The following is an 11013-nucleotide window of genomic DNA, read 5'->3' on the forward strand; positions in this document are numbered from 1 at the left end:
TAAAGAGAATAACTTTTACTAACTCTTTTTAAAAAACAATTTATAAGTCAGTTTATTAAATTTAGTAAAATAGTTGACTTAAGCATCTGCAGTGGTGACTTCAACCTCCACTCCTGGCTCAGTACTGATGGAAGTAATCTGTTTAGCAATCTCAGAAGGACGGTGCAAGTCAGTGAGTTGTTGTGGATTGTCATCTGGAACCGATCCCACATCTTAGAACCTTCACCACAATGTGTTCTTCTTGTAGTGATTCTCAAAGTCTTGGTCAGCATGCAGACCAGTCCTTTCACTTTCAGGTTCTATTCCTTGGCGCCTCTGATCAAGTCAGCACCCACCTTCTCAAAAGACTTCACATTGCCGCTGGTGAGGGTGATTCGCATTCGGTGAATTGCCACCTCCGGCTCCACAGGGGTTTTTCCAGTATCTTTAAAAGCCGTGGCTAAAGTTTAGCTTCTTGGACAGTTATTAATTTATTGTCTGTCAAAACCAAATCTATACTTCACTGACCATGTCAGGATTGGAGGTAGGCACTATTTTTCCTTAGCCATCTGCCATACTTGTAAGTTTTATCAGTAGAGGACACTAAAAAGACTTTGCAGAAAGAAAAACTTTTCCGTTGTGGTTTGACACACTCCTCCTGGCAGGGTGCTGTAGATAGGACTTCTCAGGGACCAGCCTCTGCAGCATGGATGTCTTCTCCAGTGCCAGGCACTGCAGTACACATGGCTTCTGAAGTACAATGTTCTTGCATTTTGTAGAAATGAGCAGCTCAGGGCCAACAGATTAGCTCCGATGCTTGTTTTGTATAGAAATTCTTCCTAAGAAACACACTCTACGGAAAACTTTCCTTGATGCTCTGGGAAAAAGAAGTTTAGCACGTTCCCACTGGAGCATGTCAGTTACCTTTCTGCCCTCCAACAAAAGCTTTGTCTTCTCTGACAAGTCCTCTCTCTTGTACTTGGAGAGAAGTGGGACATTACTTGGGTGCCCACCTCTGCTACCAGGATAGTGTCTGCCAATTTTAACTTCCATTCACGAATTGCTGAAGTTTTGTTTACTTCTTACTAACCAATCACTCACTAGTCCAATCCTTATAGAATTCCTTATATTAACTTTTGTTCAATATTCTGTGTTATCTCTGTCTTTCCATTAGACAGATACACTTCTCTTTACCAGGAGTTTTGTCCTCTACCTGCATTTTCTAATCTAATTCATACTCATCTACCTGCTGAATATAGCACCAAATGTCACATTCTCAACAAAGCATTCCAACAGCCATCTCGATAAGTTTGGATTTTCCTAATATTTGACTTCAGTGTATAATATACATTTACTTCACAGTAAATCTGCAGTTACAAATTCATATATCTCTGTGATTATTTGATTAGTAAATGTCTCTGCTATTCATTTCAATATTCTGTGGCAGAAGGGATAATATCTCTTGTCTCTTCACACACACACACACATGCACACCCCTAGCTCAAGGTCTCAGACACAGAAACACACTGCAAATATTATTGGAAGAATTAAACAATATTTTACTGAGGCTTTAGACTGAATTGCGAATTATAGAGGGACATTTAAAGATACAGGGAAGTTTCTAAGCCCATTTTGGAAAAATCATTGAATGTTTAATGACCAAGAATTCCAAAAAGAATTAAACCAAATTATCAGAGTAAGTAAAATAAAGTTGTCAATACAGAGTGTCCAATGAGGCATTATTCTTTTCCTATGACCCATTCTTGTCTTGCTACATCTCCCATGGGAAATCCCACTCCCAAATTCTAAGGAAATTCTCCTGATCTATTCTCATTTCACCTGATTTTTTATTACCCTACTGCCAATTCCTGAAATAATGTGCATGCTCTTCAGTATTCCAAAGCACATTTCAGCCTGCAAGCACATTTAATGAAAGTTTTCATTTGGTTAGTGAGAGGATAATGAATAACCATATAGTCTATGTCTGATTATTGTCAATTTAGCAATGACTTACTCTTTATCATTGCCCTAATTTTCCCTTATTTTCATTTCTCTCTGGTTTAGTGCTAGTTTTCTTCTACTCTACAAATTCTTACGATTCTGATTGTATTCCAGCTACTCTTATTTTTTCTCCCAAGATTTATTTATTAAAAAAAAACTTATAAACCCTTCAGGTCTTAGTTTCTGCAAACATTCAACAAACATGTATTTAATGCCTGTTGCTTCTGATATTAGGATTTTTATGCTGATGAATTTTATGCTGATTATTTTCAAAGCCTTGTAACATTGTAATTTAACATGTATTTCAATATCTCTTGTAGAAGCCAAGTATGAGTTAAACATTTTTAAATCAATGCATTCACATTTTGTAATACAGATTCCAATATTTTAACTCAGTGAGGATTCCCAGAGTTATATTTTGCATAACACCACATAACTTGTGAGTGCTTAATGCTCTTATTATCTCTTAAAGACCTTCTTGTAATACGCAAACATCTGTAGTAGGGAGAAAATCATTTACTGTTCTCCTTCCCTTAATGAATCCATTGCATCATTCCCATTTTAAGTTAAGGCAAATACTTGCCAAAGCAAGTATTTATTTTGCTGTGTTATCAAAGGAGCAGAGATGGATGACAATTTTCACCAAAGCCCTCAGCTTCCTCCTTGGAAACTGCCAACACTCAGATTGACTCCAGCAGAAGAGTCACCCTGACAGTCGGCATGTTTTGTAGCCTAAGTCTTATGATTGTCTAGGTAATTTCCTACACTGAGGATGTGAAGGCAGAAAGAAAATACTGCTCCTAGGTATATAGAAAACTCTAAAACAAAAGGAACTTCTATGACATCTGTTATTGTTTGTTTTGTTTTTAATTAGGAAGCTTGTATTCTAGCTTGGCAATGCATTTTAAATAAAGGTGAATGGTAAATGAATGTGTTGGAGGGAAACACATTGTACTGTATACATTCATAAAAAAACTGCCTTAATCTTAACACATTTTAGCCTTTGGTTCACATGTTGCTGACAAAAAGCTGCAGTTCTGTTATGAATGTTTATTCCTAATTTATTCAAGTTAATTTTTCAGTTTATTAACTTAGGTTTCTTGTACCTACCTAAATACATAATGTATGGCTCTCTGGCTGACATTTTCTGTTTAGAAATCTGATGCCTATTTTAGGAACTAGGAAGAATATAAATTATTTCAATAGAAAAGCGTGTATTTAACTTTAAAAAGCAACGAGGAATGTGCTTTTTAATTGTGCTTTAATATATAGACATATATCTATATCTATCTATCTACATGAATCATTGTACAAAGAAATAAAGAATGAGAAAATTTTTCTACAAGAGAATTAAATAATAAATTCTCTCTCTCTCTTTTTTAGCATGTACCTGTTGTACAAAGGGGTTTCACTGTGATTTTTGCATGCATGCATGGAAATAATATACTTTAGTTAAACTCACCATCTGTATTACTCTTCTTGTGTCCCTACTTTAAAAAAATTTAGTGGAATTCCTCAATCTATTTTCATACATGCTTCTGAAGTACTTTGATCACATTCAGTCCACTCTTCACTATCTCCTGTCATAACTCCCTCTCACAGGTTCCCACTCCAAAACCGTTCCCCAATTTACACTCATGTAATTCATTGCATTTTAGGTATAGAAATAGAATTTTTTAAAAAAATAGATAACCAAGTGCATAGTGGTAAGGATTCATATGCAGGTCCTCTATTTTGTTCCACTGGTCTTCATGTCTGTTTTTGTGCCAGTAACATGCTGTTTTTATTGCTATGACTCTGTAGTATAGTTTGAAGTTGGGTATTGTGATACCTCCAGGATTGCTCTTTTTGCTCAGTATTGCCTTGGTTCTTAGTGTTCTTTTGTGTCTCTAAATTAACCTTAGGGTAGGTTTTCAATCTTTGTGATGAATGTCATTGGAATTTTGATGGGAATTGTATTGAACATGTCGATTGCTTTTGATAGCATAGTCATTTTTCTATGTTAATTCTGCCAATCCATAAGAATGGGAGATCTTTCCATCTTCTGTAGTCTTCCTTGATCTCCTTTTTCAGTGGTTTGTAGTTCTCCTTAGAGAGGTCATTTATGTCCTTTGGTAAGTTTACTCCTACATATATGTGGAGTTTTTTAGGCTATTGTAACTAGAGTTGCTTTCCTATATTCTTTCTCAATTTGTTCACTGTTGGTGTATAGAAAGTCTACTGATTTTTGTAAGTTGATTTTGTATCGTACTACTTTGTAGAAGCTGTTTATGCTGTCTAGGAGTTTTGAGGGTGAGTTTTTTGGGTCATTGAGGAATAGGATCATGTCATCTGCAAATGGGAATATTTTTAGTGTTTCTTTACCTATTTGTATTCCTTTTATTTCTTTTTCTTGCATTATTGCTCTGGCTATGAATCCAGAGTGAGTGGGGAGATTAGGCATCATTGTCTCACTCCTGAGTTTAGGGAGAATGGTTTCAGTTTGTCCCCATTAAGTATGATTCTGGCTACATGTTTGTCATATATAGCCCTTCTATTCCTAGTTATCTTAGAGTATTTATCATGAAGTGGTATTGAATATTATCAAAGGCTGCTTTTGCATTTATTGAGATTATCAAATAATTTTTATCTTTGCTTCTATTAATGTGCTGTATTACCTTTGTTGCTTTGCATATGTTGAACTCTCCCTGAATGCCTGGGATGAAGCCAAATTGGTCAAGGTGAATGATCTTTCTGATATGTTGTTGGATTCAGTTTGTCATTATTTTGAGGATTTTTGCATCAATGTTCATTAAAGAGCTTGACCTGTAGTTTTCCTTTTTGTATCTATCCTTTTCTGGTTTGGGGATGAGTATTATATTGGCTTTGTAGAATGAGTTGGGCATTGTCCCTTCCCTTTCTATTTCATGGAAAAGTTTAAGGAGTGTTGGTATTAGTTTCTCTTTGAAGGGCTGGTGGAATTCAGCTGAGACAATGTCAGGTCCTGCACTTTTCTTTTTTGGGAGAATTTTTGTTGCTGTTTCAATTTCATTAAGTGTTATAGATAGTTCCTCAATAGCATTTTTAAGTCTGAAAAGTTCCATCTGTATGTGTGGCTGCTACTCACTAACGTTATGCAATTGAAAAGTACATCACTAAGTTTAATTTAAAGTACATCACTAAGTTTAATTTAAATTATAAAAGTATTGTGATATCTGGAGGAGACCTCAGATGACAGGTAGGGTAGGGAGTCAAAATTCCTGAACTCCACAACCCCATAAAACACTATGTCATGTAGGAGATACACTTTGGTAATTATGATTATTTCTAGCCAAAGCAACAACTGCCAATACATTAGGAGCAAAAAAATTCAAGGACTGTCCCTTAAAGCAGTTTGGAACTGCACCTAATAGCCAGGAAAATCCTGGCATGGCACAGACAATGTGGTGTGTGTCTGCCCTGGGAAAAGACCCCTGGCTGTTTCTCCCTTTTATTTTTCTTTTTTAATGAGTAGAAGATAGAGCATCAATCAGAATCAAACCCTGAAACATCCTGAACCTGTGACCCATGTAAAGCCTACCTACACCCCGCTGAATTGAACTCAGTCCCAATAAGTGTCTGCCTTGAGAAAAGAGCCATGCCAGGTCTCCCCATCACCTGCTTTCAAAGCTGCCTGCATAGCCTGCAGACCCAATAGGTGAGCAACATGCACTGCATGTGACTCCTCTAACCACCCCTGAGGACATAAGACAGAGCAACCCCTGGGCATATTGAGCCCCCCTCCCCCAAACAAAACTGAAAAGCATAAAAAGGAAATTGTAGTCAAACACTGACAGTGGGAGTGGAGTGGAACACTGATCCTGCCTCTGTGAATGCCGGTGGCACAAGGAGATGAGCTCTCAGTGAACTAAGTTAAGACAAGGAAAAAGGGCTACGAACCAGGTGGTTTGACAAACCAACTTCCCAAAGAGGTGGACTATCACTGAGCAGAGGTGGGCTGAGGCACAAAGGCTGCAATTGGAGGTGGGGTGATAAGCCAACCTCCCTAATCAGGGCTATGGTGGATTGCTGAGCTAGCCTGGTGGGACTGAGGGTGGTACTCAAAACTGAATTGCTACACCTTGCTGGGGGAGGAACTGACCAGACAGAGTTGCAGTGGTAGGACAATGCAGCTGCCACTTTGTGAAAACAACAGACAAGACCACCTTGGACAAGCTGGCAGTGAGTAACCTCAGGTCCCAATTACAACCTGCCCTGTGAACAGAAGAAACCAAATACTGTTCACAAGCTAGTCATTTGGTGAGACTAATTCAGAGCTTCTGCTTGTAATGGACAGCTCATAAGACCAAGGAATGCTGAGAAAACGCCATCTCCTCCCAAGCTGTCTGACCAGAGGGACAGCACCCTTCTCTACAAAGCCCAGAATACCAAGCACCAATATCAGGACTGGATTCCACAGCAATAAGTCCATACACTTTACCAAGCAGACTGTATATTTTGATGTGGTTGTATCTGTTTTATTCTTGTAGTATTAGCTTTTCCATTATTATTTTCTTCTCCCTATTCATACCCCTTTCACTTTCTCTTGTTTTCTTGTGCTGAAATCCATTGTTCTCCTCTCCAACTACCCTTTCTGTCCCTTCTCATCCACTCTTTTCACTATAATTGCCTTCTCCTCCTGTCATTCCCCAATCTGTCACCACATTTCCTCTCCTTCCTACACATTCACCACCTACTGTCTAGACTACCATACCAACTATACACCCCCTATGCCCCCTGCAATCACCGAAATAAACACCCTCCACTACAACAGTAGAAATACACATAAACACACACAAGGGCCATAACACCCAGAAGCCCCCATAGCTCTTTCAGTTCCTCCTTTTAGCATCACCTTTACTAATTACCCAAGTTTCTACCTGTAGTCAAATAAACAATACCCTTCCCCAAACTCCAACTTTTTGCAATTATTATCACTAAGGAGATTTCTATATAATATGTAAACAACTGGTCTGGCACTGAACCTGTGAATTTGTTATTGCAAATTTACATCTCCAGGCCAGGGACAGAAATAGCACTTCAACCTGTCTAAAAACTAAGCCAGTCATAATACCAACACCAAATCAGGGGAAAGAAAACAGTCAATTAAAGCCACCAAGTAGTCAATCAAGAACATAGTTTCATGGCACCAATTAGATCTATGGCAAGAAGAAGAGAAGGAAATGACACTACTCAAACAATCAATTCAATGGAGGAATTAGTGAGAAAAGAAGAAAATGGATACCCAGTTCCTGACCCAAAGAAAATAATGATAAATATCACTAATGAGCTCATTGATGCCCATTAAATTTCTCAAAGAGGAAATCATGGAAGAGATCACTGAGAAACACATGGAGAAGCTATGAGACATGGTTAACCAGAAAGTGCAAGATGCACTCAAGATATTTCAAGACACCACAAATAAAAAACTTGTGAACACACAGAAACATCTAAATGAACTCAGAGAGGACTTCAACAAACACCAAAGTAAAACAAAGACACTATAAAAGAAGAGGTATAGGAAATAAAGAAGACAACATAAGATATAAAGGAGTAGTTGATCTGGAAAATCTCAGAAAAAAAGAATCAAATGGAAATCCTGTAAATAAAAAGTCCCTTTAGTCAAAGAAAAAACACAGTGGAAGGCCACTCCAGCAGAGTAGAACAAGTTGAAGACAGAATCTCAGAGCTCAAGACAAAATAGAAATTAAAGGAAAAAACAACTCTTAATCAAAAACTCAAGAGCTGTGAAAGGAATATGCAGGAACTCAGAGAGTCCATCAAAAAACCAATCCTGAGAATCATGGGCATTGACAAAGGAGAAGAGGTGTAAGCCAAAGGGATATGTAATATATTCAATAAAATAATAACAGAACATTTCCCAAATCTCAAGGTAGTTTTGACCATTCAGGTACAGGAAGCCTCCAGGACACCAAACTGACTTGACCAATATAGAACCTCTCCATGGTATATAATCATGAAATTAACTAGCACAGACAACAGAGAAAGAAGTTTGGAGGCTGTAAGAGAGAAAAAACAAATGCCTTATAAATGTAAACCCATCAAAATAACAGCAACCTTAAAATCTCAACAGAAACCTTAAAAGCAAGAAGAGCATGGAGAGAGGTATTTCAGCACTGAAAGAAAATAATTTCAGTCTGGATATTCTACCCAGAAAAACTATCATTCAAAATTGATGGAGCAATAAAAGTCTTCCACAATAAACAGAAACTAAAATATGACCACCAGGATAGTGGATTCTACAAGGAATTATGCACACAGAAGATGAAAGAAAACAAAACCATGAGGACACAAATATCCAGACAAAGAAGCCACAAATACAAGAAATTAAAATGGTGACATGCACATTGATAGAAAAGACCATTTTCTCAAAATTTACCCTTCTTTACTTCATATTCTTTTCTTCAAACTCCTTTAACATAAATTTACTTTCTATCTCAGCTGTGCTTAACAACAGCTGGAGTGACACAGGAATATGTTTAGCTAGAGCAGTTTCTATGACCCAAATTTTCAATCCTTGTATATAGAGAATAATACAGCACCCAATTAAGGTGAGGGCTCCATATACAACAATAAGGGATGTTAGAATTGAGTCCATTACTCCCTTCCATTTTCCAAACACTAATCCAATCAGCTAGTAAAGGGGTTATTTATTCCTGATCTTTTGGTTGGTTCATTTGATAGGGCTCTCTAGCCTGGAGATCCTTGGTTATAGTTCCATCTGTGGCTGTATTGTTGGGGATGTATGTACAACATTCACATCCAATAGGACACTCCTTCCCCTTTCTATGCTAGAATCATGTTCAGAGCCATTCAGTTTTCCCATGCCATTTTACTAACTGACCTGTCACTCCTTTTAATGCATCTCAAATGTAGTTCATAAACCTCTCTTGTTTATACCAGATGTAATCAATCCAGTCCACATTCTTATTGATCATATACCACCAAAGCAATGCTGATTCAAAGCCTGCAGCTATTTGATTTCTTGCTTTGAATTCATCAGGAACTCCTCGTGGGACCCCAATGGCATCTATATAATTGTGAGAGTCGAATGACCCATAAGGGGAAGTAAGACATCTTTTCTGTTTCCTCTTAGAGAGGGTTTGGGGCTTTGAAATGCCAAGGTGAAAGGGAAAGTCAATTGGACTAAAGTACAAGCCCCACTCCATTTGACTGGAAGAATCTAAAGTAAAGGTCCATCTCAATACTACCTGATGTGTGCCCTGGCAACAGCTCGAGATGTTTTACTGGCTACCTCTTCAAAGGATCAGCCTTCACTGCACCCTGATACATTTCCCAGAACTCCAATTTCTCCTCCGACCTAGAAAGGCAGGAGGTGTAGTTAGAGTTTCAAAGTGGGGGTTTGACTTACTGAGGTGACTTTAGCCTTTCAGATTCATTAACCAAGGGCAACAGTGGTGACAAGGTTATGCAAGACCTATTGCTACATGGATGTCCTATCTTGGAAGAGGGAAACCATATATGCCAATTCCTCAGGGTGTGGTCCATCCCAGGGGAAAGGGGACAACATAGGGTTCTGGTCTCCCTGATGCACATGCATAACAATCTTTTTTATTTAGGGTGAGGATGGAATAGTTGATCCATTGCAACCAGGCATTTGTCTCCCTGATACCCTTCTCAATGGCTATAGTCTTCCTTAAGTCTTTGACTTCCACTATACTTACTGCTGTCTGATTAAGGTGGAGCTTATGGGATTGTGTTGGAGCTGAACATCAGAACATAACTTCTAGAAGCAATTCTGAAAGAAACATACATATTGAGTTTTTATATGAATTATGAGCTCCTAGCCTATATTTTCTGAAGATAGATGGCTTGGTGGACATAAAGAAAGGGTCACTGAAACTCAGTAGAAGGGGTTACATTGAAGATGCTGACTTCAGATAATTTATAAGCTACAATATAATATGAAATTTTGGGTTGTCTCACCAATAACTTAAGTTTCTACAGTAAGTAAAGACTTAGGATTACATTTGTGAATATCAAATAATTTTGACTGTAGATAAAATAATAGTACAAAAAAGACACAAAGTGACATCACAAAGTCTAACTGTACAAAATTACTTAAGGTTTTGCCTAAAGTAGCTATATTTGACTTTGATAATACTGGTAAAGATATAAAAAAAACACAGATAACATTGCTCAGACACAGGTAAAAGCTAAAATCAATTGGGTAAGCAATAAGTGACATAAAGATGATTGAATAAAATATGGAATTTCACAGTAAGATTTGAAATTCAGTTCACTAGGGAGAAAGACATCACACAATATACATTTTCACTAGAAATCCAAGTAGTGAAAAAGCAGATCTTTGTTTAATGACAAATTAGTGAAGAGTTGATATTTCCTGTATAACATAAAACTCAAACGTATAAAATTTTTCATTAAATTATAAAATAACCCTGGGAAAAGAAAGGAAAAAACACCACTAAATTACAAACAGCCAAGATAGATGAAGCACAGCAAATATTTCACATCTCCCAGGACTTTAAGAAGTATTTGATGCTCCTGTGAGCTTTGAAATCTTTCACTTTTCAGGTAAAAAACACTCAGTAGTGTAACCCTTTTAATGAATTGCATTATATTGCACATTAAAAATAGTGATAACACTATGGGTCTTTGTACAGTAGGTTTTTTTGGTTAGAGGAGGGGTTCGGCGTATTGGGGCTTGAATTCACGGTTTTTGCACTTCCTAGGCAGGTCACTTGAGCTATACCTCCAGCACTTCACTCTCTGGTTATTCTTGAAATATGATCTGGCGTGTTTTGCCCAGTCAGGCTTGGACACGATCTTCCTATTTTTATGCTTCTCATTGTCACTGGGAAAGGCAGGCACACACTCCCATGCCAAGTTTAACTTTTTTTTTTTTGGATGAAGAGTTAAATTTCTGAGGAAATAACTTTTTGGAATTAATTTCAACAAAATTGTTAATAATACCTTTCCCCACAAAGACACATGCAAAGTTATCTGAATAAC

The 11013-nt window shown here is 37.5% G+C and overlaps 1 pseudogene; it reads right to left on the reverse strand.

The window, feature by feature from the left end:
* Window positions 1–78: 78 nt before the first annotated feature.
* Window positions 79–2003, reverse strand: LOC109677614 (small ribosomal subunit protein uS10-like; annotated as a pseudogene).
* Window positions 2004–11013: the final 9010 nt, after the last annotated feature.

The sequence above is a fragment of the Castor canadensis genome, chromosome 3 (assembly GCF_047511655.1).
Source record: "Castor canadensis chromosome 3, mCasCan1.hap1v2, whole genome shotgun sequence".
Classification (NCBI taxonomy): Eukaryota; Metazoa; Chordata; class Mammalia; order Rodentia; family Castoridae; genus Castor; species Castor canadensis.